Source organism: Protopterus annectens, chromosome 4.part0, assembly GCF_019279795.1.
Source record: "Protopterus annectens isolate FY-2018-M chromosome 4.part0, PAN1.0, whole genome shotgun sequence".
In the NCBI taxonomy this organism is placed as follows: domain Eukaryota; kingdom Metazoa; phylum Chordata; order Ceratodontiformes; family Protopteridae; genus Protopterus; species Protopterus annectens.
This window is the reverse complement of record NC_056733.1, coordinates 1,060,024,376-1,060,047,239: the sequence shown is the minus strand read 5'-3', so window position 1 is coordinate 1,060,047,239 and position 22,864 is coordinate 1,060,024,376. Positions and strand designations below refer to the sequence as shown.

Genomic DNA, 22,864 nt, shown 5'->3' with positions numbered 1-22,864 from the left:
GGAGCCGACAGGGTCAGAGCCGATGTCTGTACCGATTGGAGCTGAATGGGGCATCGGAGCCGGCATAGAAACATCACACGGCGCAGAACACTCCGGCTCCGAAGGCAGAGATGCACTCGGAGGAGGAATGATCAAGGAAGGTGTTGGGGCGGGCCTCCAGAGCAGACTGGGTTGGAGCAGAAAACAATTTCGCCAAAACCGGTGACTGGAGGAGCTTCTGAACCACCCTATCCACATCTGAAAGGGTCCTGGAGGATTTGAAGGACAGGGATGGAGAATGCGATCTCCTCTCAGGAGAAGTAGGTTTAATACTCTGCTCCTAGGAGGTTCCAATACAATTGGAGCCGACGCCGGTTCCATAGATATCTATCCTCCCTGCGGCCCCAAGGACAGTGGAGCCGGAGGAGGTCGATGCAGTCCCAGTCATTTTCTCCGGAGGCTCTGATGAAGCTGACAGAGCCGGAGATCTCTTTGTTGACTTGCCAGATTTAGGCTCGTTACTGGAAGCCGAATCCATATAGCCTCTTCAAAAGAGGGTTTCAAAAGTCCCTTTAAGATTAGTTTATTTTTTCTCTTGGAGAACTCTAGGGCTGAAAGCATGACAAAAGCTGCAGGATTCCTGCAGATGGATGGCCCCTAAACAGTAGACACAGATGGAATGTCCATCGGTTATGGACATTTTGTACCCGCATTTTGAACACACTTTAAATCTCGAAGGTTTATGTTCCTTCGTATCCTTAGACATTTTGACCCAACAACACAAAAAACCAAGTCAATACAAGGAAAGGCGTTCACTCTATAAAGGTGGGAACGACACTGAGGTAATCAACACCAACGCCGCGATCAAACTGCACACAATTCTATCACAATTTTAACAAAGGAACACAAGGAGAGGGTAGCCAAAACCTCTAATTTAAACGGTTTGGTAAACACAGAAGGAAACAGAGGAGAACTAGGCCCTCTAACTGAAACAGGCCTAGCCCGGGGAACAGTAAGAGGGATACCACACAAAACTCGCAAAAAATTCACAGTAATCAAGTCAAACACACCAGACAAATTTAGACAGCTTTAAGCAATAGCTATGAAAATAGCTTTTGATTGAATCAAACTTCCCTAAAAGAAGAAAAGAAGGTACTTAGCCACAGCCAAGTGAGACCACGTCCTAGCTACACGAGCGGCAAACGAGATCTGGGGATATGGAGCAGTGCACCATGGGATACCCACTTAGCCAAGCCAATGAGAGACTTCGAGCTAGTAAAATCGGCAGAGTCGGAGCCGATATTCGGCTCTGAACCCACAGGTAAGAATGTAGGCGAGATAGGACTACATAACATCGTATTTAAGCTACAAAAATTGCGCGATGGACAGTTCGGGCATTGAACAAGGCACAAAACCGACAGCAAGGGACATCGTGGTCTGGGCCTAAACAGGTGATGCAGTAAGAATGAAAATCTCTGAGCTATTTGCTTTCCACAGGCAAGACAATTATTTTTTCTGACATCGGTTACAGCAGGAAAAAAGGATCCCCAACGGGCTAGTTATCTTTTAGAAGATTTCAGGTCAAACTTGAAAACGAAAATTTCAGGAGTCGGCCGACCAGCACTTGCTAACTGCTTCTGCTTCGGGCACCGCACGTCAAGAAAGACCAATGTAATGGTGTCAGCTGCATGTTTTATACCCCTGACGACCTGACTTCATGTAAGAAGCAACAGCAGACGACGCAGAAATCCCAAGACTCTGGTATTCAGGCCAACTTATGACTAGCTGCAGGCAGATTAACCCAAATGTGATGGCTACAACAGTGAAACACGAACATCTAGTACAGCTTGCTAACTGCCAACACAGCAACTGGTCATTAACTAATCCCAGAACCGTCAAGTTACAAGTAGGATGCTCCCATTTTGTTCCCAGAGCCAGACAAGTGCGAATTTCAAATTATTGCCCAGTTGCATCTACTCAGGAGAATTTTTTCTACAACAGAAATTAACCCGAGGGCAGCAAATGAGGGAGAGGATAAACAAAAGCTTATACAACCAGCACATACTGCAAGTTAAAGGGTACGAACATGACTACTTTAATAATGGAAGTTCACTGAAAAAAAAAATGCTCCAGGTACATTGCAGCCAAGCGTGCCCGCAGACAGGTGGAAGGGGGTGCACTTGCACCCCCCTGAAACTGGCTGGCCGGGAGATTAAATTTTCTTTAAATTAAAAAATATATATTTTTTTCAACCTTTGCGTCCAGTCGCACAAGCGCAACAGGTGCTAGCAGGGGGCAAGACAGGCAGTCTGCCATTGGCGGCACTTTTGGGACTTTTAGTAGTTTAAAAAATAAACGACCGGGCAAACAGTTGAAAAATAACAAAAATACAGTCCCCTGTTGAACAAGCCCTTGCTAAACACCTGTTTGTTGAACCACAGGTACAATTCCAGTACGGCCAACACCAATAAAAGACGAACTTGCAAACAAATACACTTTTTAGATGCAAAACCTTAACGCCAAGTTTATTGAAGGTAAAAGAAGCGTTTTCACTGAAACCACAGCTTCAGCTTCATCAGAGATGACAAAAACCCGCCAAATCAGGTTTAAATACACACGTCATAGCCTGCTCCAAATGCAGTCATTAAAGAGCCATACTCATTTAAATAAATAAAGCAGTAAATAATAATACTTACAAGTACAATTAAAACCTCTAAATAAACTAAGAGTTATTATTAATATAAAATTCAAATTCTTAAAATATTGTTGACACTATACAGTTACTTATCTTATGAATCAGTGCAACCCTTCACAAACCATTAGTTTTTCACATAAGGGACAATGAAAGCCACCACATAAAATATAAAATGTACATACCAGTACTAGAGGCTTAAAAATCAAATATTATTAATTTACTTTGATGCCATTCTATCCAACTAAATTTATTTAAACCTTAAAAAATAATAAGAAAAAACTTACAAAATTATTACAGTATTCAGAAAAAGTTAATAACCCTTATAAATTCTTTTACAAGTCTTTTTCAGTGAAGACATATCTATGTTGAATTTTTACTAGTACTACCACTCAAAGACATAATGACTGCATTTGGAGCAGGCTATGACGTGTGTATTTAAACCTGATTTGGCGGGTTTTTGTCATCTCTGATGAAGCTGAAGCTGTGGTTTCAGTGAAAACGCTTCTTTTACCTTCAATAAACTTGGCGTTAAGGTTTTGCATCTAAAAAGTGTATTTGTTTGCAAGTTCGTCTTTTATTGGTGTTGGCCGTACTGGATTGTACCTGTGGTTCAACAAACAGGTGTTTAGCAAGGGCTTGTTCAACAGGGGACTGTATTTTTGTTATTTTTCAACAGTTTAAAAAATAACTTTAAGGTCGTCCTTTAAGAGTAGTCCTGTAGCATGCTCTACTTCTGATCCAGTCACCTGCATCACGTTTATGCGTGCGTTGTGGACGTCCTGTGCACCATGGAATTTAAAATACAGTTTGCTTCAACCTATTCCAAGGAGTTTTTCTGCTTTGCATTATTCACCAAGTAAGGGGAGTTTTCTTAGTGTGCGCCGACCGATCAAGTAAGGGGAAGTTAGTTTTGCTTGCCGTTCATTCAAGGTAGGTAGGTCTGTAATCATTCATATACAACTTTGAAGCAACTTAAAACAAAATTTGACAAATGATAAAATATGTATGTGGAAGAAAGGATTTTTTTTTTTTTGATTGTCGGGTTATTGCAGCAGTTAAGTTATATTCTTGCAAAATTTTCTGGGTATATGCAAATGCACTTAATGTCTTGACATAGTCCAGCGTCATACTAGTCAATTACTGATAATATAAGGTTCCCAAAAATAATTTGTAATTTATATTTTGATACGATATTTGACTCTGATCAATATACTGTACTTAGTTTAAAGTCAATTTGAGCATTGTTTTTCCATAGATGGTTCGGCTTATTATATATATGTGGAGATTTGCATCTAAATGATTTTATGCTAATAAATGTGTTCGTGCTAGGGTCATCTGGTTTCTTATCCAAGTATGACTTACACAGATAGTTCTCCGCTATACAGTATTGTGGTGACATTGATAGAAGACAAGAAAATGTTTCATTTTTACCAGTAATAGTTGTTCCTCATTTTACTATAGCACATTTTCATCCAAGCATTTTCACTGCACTCTGTTGAAGTATCATCTAATTTCTAAGGCTGGTACTTAAAATCATTGATGGCAGCCTTAATTTTATTTTATTTACTAATCTACTAAGCCCACTGACAATACAGACAAAAATAATTAACTGAAGCATAAATGATTAGTTGAACTGATCAGACTAAAAAGCATTTACAAAAAAGGACAGTGCTGGCCAAGTCCACCAAGACATGTTCAGAATTACTTATCTGCATCTAACCACCACAACTTTGGTGTCATACTGCTATATGCTCAGCTTTTGTATTTTTGGAAAGTTAAGATTATTATATCCTTTACTGAGACATTAACATGCAGCATACTTCTGGCAGAATCTTAGCTACACTTGCTCTTGAAGGCATAAGAAAGGGCTGAGAAGTTTATATGATGTTGTGATTGGTCACTTTATTCAGGAATGTCAGTCTTAAACTTTTAGCATGAATTGGCATTGAGGCTGTTTGCTCTGAAGCCTATTTAACAGCATATCACCTCTTTCCAGGAATGAGTCATTGTAGGATCATAGGAGGTTATTAGGCTAATGGCCCTGGGGCCCTTACAAGCCTAGCCAAGAGTTTATCTCCAAAAAGAAACCTCAGTCAGCACCTGTCGTCCCTGTCATTGAGGGACACAGGTGGAACCCCTGGGACAAATTTGTGGCTTTCCATCCACTAATCAAGGTTGAGCATGAAGAGGGTCAGTGAAGTATTCTGTTTGACATGTATGGGAAGTCTATTCCAGAGACAGAGCAGCCTCTGGGATACAAACCTATCTCTCCAGCAGGTTTTGTTGATGTCACATATTAGATTCAGGCCTTTCGAGTGGGCAATGAGAGAGGAGTTAAACTTATGGATATTGAGCATCTAGTAGGGCAGGGTCTGAAATTGCCTTGTAGGCGAGACACAGATCACCTCTGAGCAATGTGTATACCAAGTAGACAGACAGTGATTTGGACCTGTCCGCATAGGACAGGTGTTGGAGGCCATGGATTCTCTTTGTAAGGTAATCCTGTGGCTTTTCCATTTGGTGCAGATGTTTGGAGAGGTACATACCAAATGAGGCATTATACTCTGTTATTGGTCTGAGTGAGGATTACAGGAGGTAATAACATCCTTTTTTCTGAGAGCAATCCCTTTACTTATGAGATGAAACAAGTAAAAGGCTTTTCTGACAACTGCCGCCACGATTGTCAAATGTAAGATTGTTGCCAACCTGAGTACCCAGGTCTCATCACAGGTTGTGCGCTTAGGGGTTGCTTTTGATGTAGTAATCAGTAGGGGCCATGTTTTTGCTGAATGATGATACATTTTTTTTACGTTTAACTTGAGGCCATGACTTTGGCACCAGTCATTAGTTGCTGTGAGACCCTCTTGCAGTATGTTAACATCATTTGGGGAGTCAGTGACAGAACCCAACTTACAGTCATCCACAAACTTGGTCAGCCACAGGCTTTTTGTCTTTGCCTGGACCTCTGAGAAGTAGATGCCAAACAGTAGGGGCCCCAGGACAGATCCCTGGGAAACTCCACTAGTGACAGGTCTGCTATCGGAGGTGGAGGCACCAGTTTTGACCTTGACAATCCTGTTGGTGAGCCAGTTGACCACCCACATGAGATAGGGATTCATGCTAAGTTGTGTCAGCTTTTCAAAGATGCCCGAGTGGGGGATTTTGTCTAGGGCCTTGGCCAAGTGGAGGTAAGCTGTATGTACTGACTCTCCCTCATCCAGAGCCTTGGTGAATGTCTCAAAGAAGTCAACCAGGTTCAACAGGCAAGATCTGCCCTTGATGAATCCAAACTGGGTGGGGTCAAGTGCTTGGAGACTGCCTATGTCCTTGTTTATGAGATCCATGATACGCTTCAAGGCTTTAAGGATGAGACTTCTAAAGCTAATTGGGTGATAGTTTCCAGGGTCAATAGTGGCACCACCTTTGTGCAAGGGGATGACAATGGCAGTTCTCCACTCTGCTGTAATGAAGTCTGTACTTAGGCTGTGGTTGAATAGGGTGCTCAATGGTGAAGCTATTTCTTGCTGGGGATGGTGCTGTATCAGGTCCCATGGAAGCTGTGTTCTTTGCCTTGGATAGGGCCTTTAACTATCTATGGAGATCTGGCATGTGGGACAAGCACTGGGATGTCAAAAGGGCCTTTGGGAGGGAAAGGGGGTTGAAGTTTGTGCTGAACCTGCTAGCAGGTTGGCTAAGTCAACAAGATCAGTGTGAGTGATGCTGTTGAGTATTAATTTGGAATAAACCTGGGCTTTGCTACTGAGGTTCCTGATGTAACTCAAGAAGACTTTGTGGTTACCCTTTGTTTTGGAGGCTAGTTTTGATTCATAATTGGCTTTGGAGGTTTTCACTAGTGATCTAATTTGCTTGTTGAGGCTAAGGAGGGAGTATTTCCAAATTGGAATTTGTTCATTTTTAACCTTGGACAACAGTTTCTTCCTTTTCTTGTAAAGGCTGTTGATAGAGGATGTCCACCAGCCAGGTTTCTGTTTCCTTGATGAGCAGGTTTTAGTTCTGTTGGGTATGGCTGCGTCCATGCAGTAGTGCAGGTACACGTATACTGCACTGGCGTGCTGTTCAGCATAGCTGTCTGCATTCTCTGAGGGTGGCAGTGGTGTGAAGCTACTGATACCCTTCCTTAGGAGGTTGTAATCCGCTCTTAAAGTTTTTTGGGCTGATTACGACTGCGGGGGGGGGATAGAAACTTCAAAGGAGACAGACCAATGAACTGATCTTACTAGGGAAGAACATACTATGGGAGTGGTACAGCGGTCGTCCATGTTGGTAAGAACCAAGTCCAGAATGTTATCTCCCCTTGTGTGGATGAGACAAGTTGGTCTAGTACTTTAGAATTGATGAAGTCAAGGAATCTTTGGGCGAGTGCCGAGTGCATTAGTGCAGGAATACTTAACCCAGTCTATGGTGGGGACTCCCAAGGATTTTTTACTGCTTTGCATTATTCATAGATTCATAGATTAGTACTAAGCTAACTGCCTTTGTCAGCCATTGTAAGCCTAGCCAATTATCCCTTGTGAGACTCAAACCCTGCACCTTGTGTTTGTAAGGCAAACACCTTAACCATTAGGCCACCCTCCCATCAAGTAAGGGGAGTTTTCTTGGTGTGTGCTGACCAATCAAGTAAGGGGAAGTTAGTACTGTGTTGTAATTTAATGGTGATGAATGCTGCTGTCCTGAGAATGTCCTCCTTTGGAGGAGATACCTAGTAACTATGAATCTGTTGTCAGTTTGCCATCCATTCCTTATTGCAATATTACTAGCTTATCATTTTTTAATGAAACACAGGCAATTTATTCTTCAAGGGCAATAGGGACTTTATTTCTAGATGAAACAATGAAACAAAGTTGTTTGCTAGCAGCAACTTCTTCATTAGTTACAGATCTGTTTAATATGGAATTATTTAGATGACTTTTACTTCTGCAGGGATTGTGCTTATTTACTGATATTGGTGGATGTAATGACAGAAGCCTGAGTAGACTTTTATGATGGAAATGTTCTGAATTGGAACAGTTTTGTAATTATTGGTTCATACATTTTGTTTCATTACTTACTGGAAAAATGTTCAAAACAATAAATGTAAAACACACTGTAACAAGTATGTTGTATTATACAAGGAATATAATTTAATACAGTCAGGAAGGTGAATAAAATGTGTGCAAGGGGCCTATGGTTTGAAAACAGCTCAAAGGTAAACTTATCTGCCACTGGCCAAATGCATTTTCTTTGAATGTTGGTTTCAATGCTGTTTCAATGAATGTGAGTTTCAAGGGCAGAGAAGTTTTAATGCTAAGCCTGTTTTCATTTTGAGACTGTAGTGCTTCATTTAGCAGGAGTCTATCAGTGTTTGTGCTATAAATTTTAAAATAAATGTTTTAAATGAAATCCAAATAATCATTGTAGAAGTAAAGCAAAAATCAGTATGCACACTAGTTATGGTAAATGGGAGAAATAACCAAGTAATGAGAACACAGGAAGGGCTGCATATAGGGGAAGCCCCATTTGACCATGATTTTGTGAAGGTGGAGGGGCAGCAAACTCAAAGACATCCCTGGGTGACAAACTCGAGCTATGCCTCTGCAATAGGTGTTTGCGACCTGTTTTTGACTTCATCTGTGCAACCAATGGTTTACATCTTCATCGCCTGCACAGAATTTGAATTCCAGAAGACATTTGGACTGCAGATGAATGTACAAGTGGGAGGTAAGTGTGTGTGTGTGTGTGTGTGTGTGTGTGTGTGTATATCTAAGTGTTTAAGAGGTATGTATGTGTGTGCAAGTAAGGGAGAGGTAGGAGTGTGTCTAAGGGAGAGGTTCATACCTTGCAATTATCCAGATTTTTGCCTCATATTTTCAGTTTCTCATAAAATTGTGTTTTTCTGGCAAATCATTGAGGACTCTTATCAGAAAATAATGGCAGACATTTAAGCTTTAGATTTCACACCCTTCAGAAAATGTATACTAATGCAAAACTTGTTGTTCTATTCACTTTCTAAGGAGGTAGAGGGTGTGTGCGCGCGTCATGCCTGTCAACTCTACAGATTTTTATAGAATGTCCAGATTTTTGCCTTATATTTTTGGTCTGTTCCTCATAAAAATTCTGTTTTTGACAAATCACTGGGATGAGCTAAGGATTAAAGTTACTAAGTAAATGACATGCATTTGAGTTTCAGACTTGATATCCTTCAGAAAATATATTCTAAAACAAATCCTGTTTTTCTAGCAACTTTCTAAGCGTCTCCCTAGTTTGGAGCCTCTGTATGCATAAAAGGGAGGAAGCATACCCCTCAGCTGTCCAGGTTTTTGCAGAATGTCCAGATTTTTGCCCCATATTCCTCCTAAAAAATATTGCAGTTGCTAAATAGTTTTAGACATCATATCCTTTAGAAAAATGCATACCAACACAAGTCCTATTATAGCAATTTTAGAAGTTCATGAAAGCAATATTTATAATCTGTCCCTGTTTATTTTAGGCTTTGTCCAGATTTCTTGCACTAAGATGTTGAGGTGTGTGTGTGTGAAAGAGAGACAGAGTCAGAAAAAAGAGAGAGAGTGAGAAACACCCTAGTTAGATCTAAGCAGCTGGAATTTATTTTCAAGTACATTTTCAAGGAACTGTGAGCTTCAAGGGAAGCAAAGGTTACTGCTGCTCATGCTAAGTCTACTTAAAATGTGCAACTCTTTTGTTTAGCAAATGGTATCATTATTGTGCTATAGAATTTTAAAGCAGTTGTTAGCAAAGCAGGTAGCAATCTTGCATCTTGTTGCAAAAGGCTGTAGGTTCTATTCCTACAGCATGTACATTTGTATTTTAAGGGGGTATGGTACTGCAGTCCTTAGTATGTCCCCCTTTGGATGAGACACCTAATAACTACAAACCTGTTTTATAGCTTGCCACCCATTCCCTATTGCAATATAGCAGCTTACCATTTCTTTTAATGTAACATAGGCAATTTATTCTTCAAGGACAACAGGCACTGAATTTGTAAATGGAACACTGAAATATAAAGTTTTTTTCTAGCAACAACCTCTTCATTGGTTTCAGATCTCTTTAATGCGGAATTATTCAGATGACTTCTACAGAGATACTGCATATTGATTGATATTGGTGGATTGTATGACAGAAGTCTGAGTGGCTCTTTAGGGGTTGAAATGTTCTGAACTGGGCAGATTCTCATTATTGGTTCATATGATTTGTTTCATTGCTTAAAAGAAAAAATGTTCAGAACTATAAATTTAAAACACACTAACAAATTGTGCTGTATTATACAAGATATATAATTAAATTATTATATAGTATAATTAATACAGTCAGGAAGGTGAATCAAAGAACTTTTGCATGGTTCTAAAAATGTGTGCAAGGAGCCTATGATTTGAAAACAGCCCAAAGGTAGACTTACCCTGCCACTGGCCAGATGCATTTTCTTTGAATGTGGGTTTCAATGCTGTTTCAGTGAATGTGGGTTTCAAAGGTAGAGAAGTTTTAATGATAAGTCTGTTTTCATTGTAAGACTATTGCTTTGTTTAGTAAATGTCTATCAGTGTTTGTGCTATAAAATTTGAAATAAGTTATAAATGAAATCCAAATATCTGTAATCATTGTAGAAGTAAAGCATAAAACAGTATGCACACAGATTTGAACAGTGTCTATGACAAATGGGGAGAAATATCCAAGTAATGGGACACTGGAATGGCAGCGTGGACAGAGGGGGTGGAGCTGTGTGGGCAGGGCTCTGGGTTTGCACCCCCCTGCAAAAAATCCTGTGGGCTCCCTTGACTGCAGCCTAGTCGATGCACATCACATTACTAAGAACTTCAATGCTGCCTGTCTCTTTACACTCAAAACTGTTACACATTCATGTGCATTTCTGTGTGCTCAGTAACTGAAAAGTTAACGCCATCTACATCAGAATGATGTTTTGGCAAAATCATCACAGCACTGATGCAAACACCATTAAGAAGCTAATTCAATGAGCTGCTCATCCACACTTCTAATACATACAACATAAAATCAGTCACAGCTGTTACACTGCTCATTAGCAACTTGTTAGGGCATTTCTAAAAAGCAGCAAAATGTCTGAAATAACACCTTCCACTTTACAGACCTACTGCAGTGCTAACAATGGCTGTCAGGAGTATTTGAAATGTCAGAAGTAAATGGAGAGAAAAAATGACAGATGCAGTGTGTGAAGAGAAGCACATATCAACAGAGTTTGGGGAGGCAAATACTACAAGGACCAACTGCAGTGACCAAAATCTTTGTTCTAGCTAGCTTACAGAGTTCAAGCTTTATCCACACACTACACTTCCACATATTCAATTCAATTAAAAACTTGAGGATGTAAACTTCATAGCTCCTACATTCACAGAACAAAAACAGACACCCCCTGTCTTCAAGGTGTAAGGCGGTGGTGGTGGTGGGGTGACTGTCACAATGCTGCTTTACCAATATGCACAGTTCAATCAACAGGGAACCAAGGAACTTCATATCACTGGTATTACAAAGGGAGAGATCGCCCTTTCTTTGGAACAGGCTTCCTACTCTCACATTAAGAACCCTTCCTTAGCCCACTTCAAACTCAATTTGGATCAATGGATGGGGGAGTGCAAATTCACACCTGGGGTACTGCCCATGTCCCTTATGAACATGGACAGTCTGCAAGACAATGCATAGGCACAACCACACATTTGGTAAAATCGGGTTAAACTGTCCAGCATTGGCCTAGCCATCTCCTATGAACCTGTAACTACATCAGCAGTTAGGAAACGAGGCAAATTCAAATGGCCTGAGGTAAAGATCAAGAGAAGCAAACAATGTGCTCACTTGCCTTAAAACACTACAAGGATGCATAAAAATCACACTGCTGAAGTGGAACCTTTTCAGGATTCTCATGCTGCAAAGTTCTTTCAGAGAGCATCTCCAGCTCTTGCTTCCAAACACGTTGCATCTCAGCACACTTCCCAGTACAACACCCACCCCTCAAAGAACAACAAGGATGTCTCTTACCAGGGCACCAGTTACTCCCCATATAGCCAGCCAACATTACTCACCTTAACTAGCAGGCTGAAGGAGATATGATCACTACTTCCGACTGCTTTGCTGCAGCTCAGTTACAGCACAAGATTACGACCAAGTTATTGAGCTGTTTCCTGTGGTTCACACGGTTTCTCAGCCTTCATTTGCCTACTGTCTCTCCTTCAGCAAGTGACAAAAGCACAATGCTCTGGGACAATTTGGAAACTTTACTACACTCCAATGGTCTACTGGACCACATGTCTATTAACTACCTACAAACCCAAGAACTTATCTAGGACTTTGGTCCTGCCATTTAGTCTGCAGACCTGCACCACCTTCCAGTTCCAACAGTGTTAGGATGGCTGCCAGCCTGCATCCCTGTCCATTACTAATCCTTTAACAGCTAAATCTGTGGCCTTCATAATGGGGCTTCACAAACACCAACTCAAGACAAATGACAAGGGCTTTTCCCCTATTCTTACTTGTTCAACAACTTGAAGAAAAAGCAAAGAATCCATAACCAGCCACAATACAAACAGATTTATTAAAGAACTCTAGCTCCTCGGCTCTCAGCCTTCCAGAAGTAATACAAACACATTTCACAAACCTTTTACATAGCGCCATTAATTATTCAATTACATAACTGTTTCCAATTTACCTCTAAATTTAAGCCAACAGGTACCATAGTATTAAACTTTAAAATATAGCTGGATTATCCTTGATGTACTCCTGGAAGGCTGACAGCCGGCACCCTCGAGTTCTTTAATAAATCTGTGTTTGTGTTCTTTTCCCTATTCTTGCCTGCAGTTGGCCCTCAAGTGGCTGGGATGTTGGCCAAATCTATGTCCCAAGCAAGACAAACCCTAAAAGTCCTAGGAAAGTGCGCAATTTATTTTTTTATTTAATACTCCAAGAAGCAAGTAACAACTTGGTATATGGGCAACCTGAACAGATACCAACCTGGTTAACAAAAAAACTACTTAAGACTGAACCTGCAAGTTTTCCTAATTATAGATCAAAAACTTGCCTTCTGATGACAAACTACACACTGGAACTGATGCAGAGTTTATAGTCGTTTATGAGAAACCCCTCAAATCATGGCCAACAGAACAAAGGGATAGCAAAAAAAAGGTCATAAGGAACAAAGGATCATTTGTTGTTAAATAAAGTCATAACAGAGAACTGCAAAAAGGAGAACAATTTAAGCATGGCTAGACTACAAAGCATTTGACAGTATCCCACATTCATGGATAAAAGAATACTTAAAACTGAGCAAGATACACCCTACACTGCTCGATTACATTACAGCAACCATGACAGAGGGGCAAACCACTATGCAGTTAAGTTATGATAAATGACAAATTATTATTCCAGGGATAAAAATTCAAAGGAGGATATTCCAGAGTGAATGATCACTGCTCTTTTGCCTTGCCTTTAACCCATTTAGCTATTTAACAGATAAAGTCATGGCTACAGTTTGGATCCCAGAAAATAACCAAGTGTAAAGACTTTGCTTTTTGTGGATGATTTAAAACTGCACAGCTTATCAGATGTGGTACTGAAAGCACAACTGCAAGTGATGCAAACTTTCAGATGATACAAGTGTCATTTGGTCTTGATGAATGTGACGTGGGCCAGGAATGTGACAAAGGAACTTGAGCAAGAGGGAGTGTATAAATATTTGAGAGCTGATGAAGGATCAAAAATAAAACATTAACAAATGTGAATGAAACTTGGTATGGAATATTTAAAAAAAATAAAATTAATACTGAAAACAGCTCTGACATCTACGAACAAAGTCCAAGCAAAAAAACAATTTACACTTCTGGCATAACCTGCAGTTTTAAGAGCGACTCACTGGCCCCAAAAGGTGGTGGGTCGGGTGGACAGGAAAAGGATGCTTCAAGCTTGTCAAATAATTTATAAAAAAGCAGTGTTTACCAAGACTATATATACTCCCCATTCTGAAGGAGATCTGGATCTCCTTGAAACTGACTACATGTATAGATCTGCAATCGGACTGCATACATACCTGCTGACCAAGACCCAAACGTTGACAAAGTTTTAAAGCATGAGAATAAGTCTAAGACTACTTCCCTACTTAGTTTAGCAGAAAAATATCGGTGTCAAACAAACCATAAGTAGGTAAAAATCAGGCAGCAAGTGAATGTGCCAAAAACAAAAGAATATAAACAGCAGGATCAGATGAGAAGCCAAGAAATGTGGAAAATGCATAAATATAGCTGCAAGTACAGAAAACTCTTGGAACTTCTTGTTGATCAGGATAGAACACAAAAATAATGACAGGTGAATTTAAACCAAAAGATAAAAGGTTAACATTGGCGTCCCAAGATAGTGGACTATGTATGTGCCGATTTACAAAGTCCACTGAACATGTGGGAGAAAGACAAATGTAGGTTTTGTACAACAGAACTGAAAACAATCACACATATCCTGTTGCTGGTTGTGACATACTAACGGCATGACGACTAGATACTGAAATGCATGATATGGCAAGACTGCTGCATTGGGAAATGTGCAAACATAATATTGAAGTAGCTGAAAAACATTAGTAACAAGCCACAACGCATTATAGAAAATAAGTTAAGTAATTACCATAATATTCCAAGTTTGTTGTCCATCTCGGTTACATTCATGCAGGTTGGGTTTGGAGCCTACCTCAGCTCTGAATCACTGAATACTAAAGCGAGAGCTTCCACTGACTCAAGGCTAACCCCTATCCCATGATGCTCCAGGCCACATCCCCAGATCTTGTTGGAAAGATTTAGACCAACCCAATCAGTATACTAGAAAAAAAAAAAACATACATATATATATATATATATATATATATATATATATGGATTCACTTCTGATCGAATTTCCGAAATCTCGAACTACAAATAACCGAAACCAAAAGCTCGAGTTTCGGAAACTCGAACTTCTGAAGGGAAACCATTAAAACAAAAAAAAAACACAAGCTTTTGCAGGGGCTTTGCCCCTGCACCCATGTGGGGGCTGTGCCCCACACCCCCCCTACTTAAATATACCAACTCCAAGATCGCGCTACAGAGCGGAAGCGCAAAACTGGAGATTTCTTTACTTCCTGCCAACACCACGAAACAAAAAATACATTACGTACACACAAGGCATGCAACAATACTTGCCTCTGTGTGCACGTAATGTATTCAGGTAAGTAAAGTGTTATTTCGGAACACTACACACATTCGATTTATTAAAATCTCGATCATATGGTCTCAACCATATGCAAATCGAGATTTTAATAATTCGATTATGTGAAGTGTTCCCATACACACACACATATATATATATATATATATATATATATATATATATATATATATATATATATATATATATATCTATATAAAAACATATACAAACACATATGGGTCCCCTACGGAACACCGAACGCTCAGAATCCTGACGCATGAAATACTGAGACCAGAAGCCTGATACACCACATTACCGAAAGACCAGAAACGCGAAAGTAAAAATCCTGATGTTAAGGGATAATGAGTTAGTGCTTCTGGTGTTGCGGTTCAGATAAGTATCTGTGTGCAACTGTGAGGGGCTTTAGTGTGTGACTGTGGTGTGTGTGTGTTTGCGCCTTGTGTGCGTTTGTGCAATCTCTGAGTTAGAATATTAAAGCAGTGGGGTGTGGGGGGGGGGGCTTGCCCCCCTGCTTAACTATAGTGTAGGATTATTTGTTTAGGGGGACACTGTGTATGTGCAGGTGTGTATTGTGTGTGTGTAGATTGTTCACGATTTTGAATTTCACGCTTGTGGTCCGGTCTTCTATACAAACCGAAGAAAAAAAGACTCCAAATCATCATAACTAAGTAAAGGTTGCCCACCAGTTCCTCCAGAAACACAGGATGGGGGCAGGAAGGAAGGACAGAAGAATGTAGGTGAGATGGACAACAAACATGGAATGTTATGTTGTCCTATCTGGCCATAATTCTTGCAGGTTGGGACAGCGTCCCTAGCACCCTTCATCCCAGGGTGGCTCAGGAAAAAATACACTTCACTAAAGTGGATCCAAAGGAAGACCTGTTCCAGGAGGCCACATCCACTTTGTAATGTGTGATGAAGGCATGAGGTCTCACCCATGTGGCAGCTGCACAAATAGAATCATTATTCTTACTGTAAGAGAAGGAAATGCAATCAGTAAGCCACTTTGACAAAGTTACTTTGGAAACTGGCAATCCTTTCTTTTCACAAAAGGACACAAAAAGCTGGTCGTATGTCCTGAGGTCCTTTGTCCTATGCAGGTAAAAACATAACTCCCTATGTACATCCAACCGATGCAGTTTATATTCTGCCTTGTTGCTGCAGTTCGGAAAAAAATACTGGCAATTCAATGGATTGAGTTACATTATTCCCTGAACAGACTTTTGGGAGAAACGAAGGATTAGTTCTCAATGATACCCTATCCTTGTGAAAAATGATACAAGGGGTACGAACAGAAAGCTTGTAGTTCCGATACCCTCCTGTCAGAGGTTATGGCTACTAAAGAGATAATCTTACACGACAAATACTTGAAATCACAAGAATATGCGGGCTCAAAGGATGGTAAAAATCAGAGGTTAGAACGAGACGCAGATCCCAAGGAACTGTTGGTTTTCTGATTGGGGGGGTCTGAGAAGAAAGGTACCTTTGTGGAAAGCTTTACACAGCCTGAAACATAATAGGAACTCCCATTTCTCCAGTACGGAAATTAGAAATCCCTGCCAACTGAACTGACAGCTGCTGCAGCTCCTTCATCAAAAAGTTTAGAAAGAAATTCTAGAATTGCAGTAATAGGAGCTGTAAAAGGTTCTATATTCTGTCCCGGAGCCCAGCATGACAATCTCTTCCACTTACTGGAATACAGTCTCCTCGTGGATGGTTTGTGGGATGAGGCAAGAATGACTCACTGCAGGGGAAAGGGAATAACACCTGGCTAAGCGTGGAACTGGAGCAGGCATGCTGTCAACTTGAAGGTTTGGACAGACTGATGGAACTCCCTGAAGAGTGGGTCAAGAGGTCTGGAAATGGATCCACAATCCAAGGTTCCTCCAGCAAATGGGTCCGAAGAAAGGGGAAACATACTTGCTTAGGCCAGTATGTAGCAAGGACAATCATAGTGCTTTTCGACGAGCTGGCTTTCTGCAGTACTTTGGGATTTAGAGGAAAGGGGGAAAGGCATAGAGAAGTCCCGGGGGCCGATCATTAACCAGTGCATCCCTGGGTGACCTCCCCAGAGGAGGAATGAGGGTGAAAGTAGTTGGCTGCATTTGGCATTCATGGACGTGGCGAAAAAGTCGCAGCAAGGCTGGCCCCATTTCTGGAATATCTTTTCCACGATCTGTCTTCAGAGACCACTCCTCATGAGGCAACAGGACAGCTCTGCTGAGTTTGTCTATCACGCTGGATTTCCCCAGGATGTGCGTTGCTACCAGAAAACGCTGAGAAGTGATTGCCCACTGCCAAACCCGTTGTGCCTCTCGACATTGTGGGTAAGATTTGGTTCCTCCCTGCTTGTTTATATACCACACTGAATGCCTGTCTGAAATGCAACTGTTCCTGTGGGTAGAGAGTCCTGAAATGCCTGCAATGCATAAGGCACCACTCTCATCTCTAGGACGGTGATGTGCAAGTGGCTTTCATGTTCTTGCCATAGGCCTTGGACTGTCATCCCCAGACAATGCCCCCCACCAGATTTGGGAAGCATCCAAGGTCAGTACTGCATTCAGTTTGGGAAAGACAAGAATGCAGCCCTGATGCAACTGGTCTGTCTGCAGCCACCAAAGGAGATCCTTTTTGCAAGATTCCGTGATGATAACCTGATGTGAAAGCAGAATATCTTGCATTGACCACTGAGCAAATAGTAACCATTGCAGGACCCTCATATGTGCAGCCATGCTAGGAGAATTAGAATAGCTGCTGCCACCGTACCCAAAACTTGCAGCACATATCTGGGCCTGAACATTTTTTCTTAGAGATAAAAATTCTGACTTGCTGATGAAGGGACTGTATTCTGTCTGGGGTAAGCTTTGCAATCATAGTTCTTAAATCCAGTTCTGCGCCTAAGAAGGTAATATGCTGAAATGGCGACAAGGCAGAATTTTTAAAATTTAATGCGATGCCTAGTCTGGTGCAAAATGACTGTTTTGTCTCTCTCATGTAGTGGATTCTTGGTGGTGGCGGAGAGGAGCCAGTCTAGGTACGGAAATACCCAGAATTCCCTGACGTCTCAAGTGAGCAGTGAACACTGCGCCATGCATTTGAACACTCTGGGGGCTGTAGTGAAACTAAAGAGCAGGGCTCAAAATTGGTAATGACTGGCTCCCAGCCGAAAGCTTAAATGACTGCTGGATCGCCTGCCCATCTTTATATGGTAGTACGCATCCTGGAGATCTATTGAGCACATCCAATCATCTTTCCCGATAAATGGAAATATCGACTACAAAGTGACCCATCCGGAACTTTGATTTCTTCACTACTTTGTTTAGCTTGCTGAGATGTAGAATGGACCTCCAGTACCCTTTTTTGATACTAAAAATTATCTTAAATTCTGGACCCAATTTGGTCTGCGGGGACCTCTTTGATGACTCTTCTAGCAATGAGATAATTTAGTGTTGCATAGTCCTTTTGACCATGTGGAATTCTGGTAAGGAACGGTTTTAATGGAGAGGAGAAATGGAAAACTATATGCAGTAGCCTCTAGGTATAAAATTGTTTGTACCCATTTGTCTTGGGAAATTTCCTGCTTGGGTACAGAAACAACTGACCACTGACTGCCTCCAGAGAAGAGCAGGCAGGCCTCCCCCTTCAGGAGAGCTGGAAGGGCTCGTCAAAGAACGCATCTGTCGCCCTGATTCGGCAGACCCCCTCTGCTGCGAGGTTGGCGTCTTCCATTGCAACTTCCCCCTCTGCCCCTGGGGGAAGAGTCACCACATGCATCCGAAAAACTTTTTGGGACTCGCGGAACCACATCTTTCTGCCTTTTTGACCTTTGGGATAAGGTCTAAATGGGGCAGAAAAACGGACTTCAATGGCAGACAAGGGTTTTCTGTCCTGCTTGCACCTGATCAAAGTATCTTTCACCTTTGGTCCAAAAAGGGATAAACCATCAAATAGGGCGTTGGTGAAGGAAGACTTGAAGGGTTCGGCAAATATGCTAAGGCATATACAGGAATGTCTCCTCAGGGAAATTTCTGTTGCAGCTGCTCTGCTTGCTCCATCAGCTGCATATGAAATCAGTCGCATGGAAGAGTTTACGATAGAACTGAGGGTAGAGAGCTGAGAGGATACTTAGCCCATGGACCTCGAAGCTACGGTACCCTGAAGGGCATCTCCAAGTTCTCCGAGGAGATCCCTTTGAAGTCTCATAAAATGGGAAAAGCAATTCAGTGAATGGAGGGTGAAGGCTGCTGAAGAAAAAGCACACTTTCCATATCTGTCCATAGTCCTAGATTCTTTAAGAGGATGAACAGACGAGGTTCTCTGTTAGCTCCTTAGTGGTGGCCGCCACCGCCATCACATCTACAGGGACACCCTTAATCAAAAATTTTGAGGGAGCAGTGATACATTTGTTAGGCCTCCTCGAACAGGCTCCACTGTTATCAGGCGATGTCCAGGCCTTATGAGATATGAGGCGTAAGAGTTGGTCAAAAGGGGGAGTCATCCAGGAGGTGGAAGGGAAGGGCAAGGCCCAAAAGCCTCCAGGTATTCCAATACGTCCTGTAAGGGTTGGTGGGCTTCCAGACACCCTTCTGTTTCAGGATCTCAAGGATGTCTGCAAAGGAGACAGTCAGAGGGGGTCTGTGGGGACCCTTTCACTCATCCTAATCGGTTATCAGAAGTTGCAGACTCAGGGGGAGTTTATGTGCTTCCTCTTGCAAAGTCTCTTTCGAGGGACATCCTCAGAGGGATACTCCGGAAGAGACAATGCCACCAGCAGGGGCTTCCTGAGGTTCTGGGCCTCTGTGCTTGGGAGGGGGCAGTGGTGACCAGACAAGACACTGGCACCTGGGAGGGGCGAGAAGTTGGCTCCGAGAGCAGGGCTTCCTGAGGAGACAGCACTCTCCTCAGTTCAAAGGCCTCCCTGCCCTGCTCTGAGGAGACCCTCTGCTCTGAAGAGACAGAACGCTGACTCCAAGGCAGAGCAGATGGTTCCGAAACTGAGGAAGGAGCAGAGCTCAACCTAGCTGAGGCATAGAGTCAGATCGGACGACTGCGCCGGTTTGCCTCCCCAGAACCAACTGACGAGAGTCTGCTCCTAGACTCCTTGATATCAGAAGGAGCAGAGGACAGAGCCAAAGTCGGATTCCAAAAGTGGTCTCTGTACCGACTGTTCTGCTGCTATCAGATCCAAACTCTGGCTCCGAAAATGCAAGAGTGATCGGAGGAGGAATTGAAGTAGGCTTCATATGGGATGGCTTAGATTCCCTTTGGGTCCAGAGAGGACAACATTTTTGCCAGGGCCGGTGTTCGAAGTAATCTTCACCACCTGCTCCACATCTTCATCAGATAAACTCCTGGAAGAACGGGTGGACAAAGAAGGGGATCTCCCTCGCTCCAGGATAGGAAATCTCAACTTTGGGGATATCGGCTCCAATAAAAGGAGATGGACTTCAATACTTCTGTCAGCTCCATGGACACTTTTGGCACCAAAGTAGTAGTTCCGGGTCTATCGGAATAGAGAGCCCTCTGTTCCGACGACACATTTTTAGGTGGCTCTGAAACTGAAGCTGATGTAGCCAAGTCATACGGCTGACTTTCACTGGGTTGAAGGGGAGGATGATTTGGAGCTCTGAAAGCTGTCTAAAGCTTCTTGAAAAGGCCCTTTCAATAAACCTCTTGCCATTAATTTCTACGCTCATGGAGCACCCTGCTACTGAACCAGTGACATATGGTGCAGGGATCCTGTAAATGGATGGCACCAAGGGAATAAACAGCTCGTGTGCCCATATGTGAGAGACATCTGTGTGCATTTATCACATTTTTTGAACCCTGACCGCTTATGCTCTTTGGGTTCCCCTTCTCTATCCTTGTCTTTGGACATTATGCAATTAAGAAAAAAACACGGCCAACACTGTAGAAAAAGAAGTTAAGTACTCACCATAACGTTCCATCTGAGTAGATACTTCATTTGTCTGCAACCTGTGGGTGTCGGATCCGATCCGGCAGCTTTCCAAGCTCCAAGATCCGAGCTCCTCCCCCCTACCCATAATCCCCTACCACCAACCACATTACCTCAGATCGTTTTTTTTGCCTCACCAACTTCAGACAGAAACCAACTCCGAATGATCAGAAAAATTCCCAACAGGTTCAGGGGATGGCAGGGGGGGTCGGTTGCAGACAAATGAAGTATCTACTCAGATGGAACGTTATGGTGAGTACATAACTTCTTTATCTGAAGTAGTTACTTCATTTGATCTGCAACCTGTGGGACAGAGTCCCCAGCTAACCTACAAGAACCTGGGTGGTCCTTACGAAAGGATATTCCGAAGCACCGCGGAGCCAAAAGAAGCCCTACTCCTGGAAATCATATCCAGCTTGTAATGAGAAATGAACGTATGAGATGAGAACCAGGTAGCTGCTGAACATAAATCGTCTACTGGAACCCTAGACCAAAAGGCTGTTGAGGTAGCTACAGATCTTGTGGAATGAGCACAGACGCCAACCGGAGCTGGCTTACCAGACGAAGAGTATCCCAGCATAATGCACTGACAGATCCAATTTGCTACAGTCACTTTAGCAATTGCCTTGCCCATGGCCGACTTTGCATAAGAAACAATCAACTGGTCCGACTTGCGAAACTCTCTAGTCCTGTGCAAGTAAAAACGCAGTTCTCTGTGTACATCCAATTTGTGCACCGTGTATTCACCTTTGCTGTGAAAATTTGGAAAAAATACAGGAAGATTTATTGATTGATTAATATTTGATTCTGTAGCCACCTTAGGCAAGAAAGACGGATTAGTCCTGAGGGACACTCTATCCTTGTGAAAGATAAGGTTTGATACACAGAGCTTGCAATTCTGAAACCCTCTTGGCTGAAGTAATAGCCACCAAGAAAGCAGTTTTCCAAGATAAGAACTTCAACAAAACCGAGGCCGCAGGCTCGAAAGGTGGTCTCGTCAAGGCTTGCGAGACCAGAGTGAGATCCCACGGGGGAACCACAGTCTTTACAGGTGGTTTCAAAAGAAAAACGCCTCTTAAGAAGGTTTTGCACAACTTTGTAGATGCTAAGGAGCCTATGTCGTCCCCCCACATGAAAATAGGAGATGGCCGCCAACTGCACCTTAACCATGGAGGCACTTGCTCCCTGCCTAAAAAGCAGGGAAAGGAAGTCCAGAATAGTCGGAATAGGGACAGTAAATGGGTCCAAGTCTTTGGCCCAGATGGAGAAACGTTTCCATTTACTGTTGTAAAGTTTTCTGGTAGACGGTTTATGAGCCGCCAACAGAATGGCCTTAACGGGGGATGAGATACCGGGAGTCCTAGCCATTAATGGAACTGGATCAACCAAGCAGAAAGTTTGAGATTGACCAGGTTTGGGGTATGGCATCTCGCTGGATGCGAGATTAGGTCTGGACTGGGATCCAGAATCCATGGAGGAGCCATACTGTGAGACCGCAGAAAGGGGAACCAGATCTGTCGAGGCCAGAATGGGGCTATGAGGATAACTCTGCTCCCCAACCGACAGGCTTTCTGGATGAATTTCATCATGAGTGGGAGGGGGGATAAGCATAAAGGAGTCCGGCGGGCCAAGCATGGACTAGAGCGACCATGGGGGTCTCCCCTCTGGAGGGAACTATCGCGAAGTACTCGCTGCATTTTGTGTTTAAAGGAGAAGCGAAAAGATTGCAGCGAGGCTGACCCCATTTGTGGAAGATCTGCTTCGCAACAGACTGATTCAGAGACCACTCATATGGAGTGAGGAGCACTCGACTTAGCTTGTCCGCTAATATGTTGGACCGTCCCAGAATGTGCGTTGCTATCAGAAAGCGGTTGGTGGAAATCGCCCATTCCCACACTCTCATGGCTTCTCGACACAGGGGATAAGATCTGGTCCCTCCTTGTTTGTTTATATACCAGACTACTGACATGTCCGTCTGGATTGCAATAGTCCCCAGGGGAAGAAGGTCA

The 22,864-nt window shown here is 42.5% G+C and overlaps 1 protein-coding gene and 1 non-coding gene across 2 annotated transcripts in view; both read right to left on the bottom strand.

Annotated features, from left to right (window-relative positions):
- The window catches only part of HSPA9 (heat shock protein family A (Hsp70) member 9), a 1,477,986-nt gene that overhangs the window by 732,363 nt on the left and 722,759 nt on the right, over positions 1-22,864 (bottom strand). The window lies entirely within an intron of this gene.
- LOC122800600 lies at positions 10,560-10,628 on the bottom strand. The gene has a single exon (XR_006364604.1). It is a non-coding gene; the product is annotated as a small nucleolar RNA SNORD63 (small nucleolar RNA).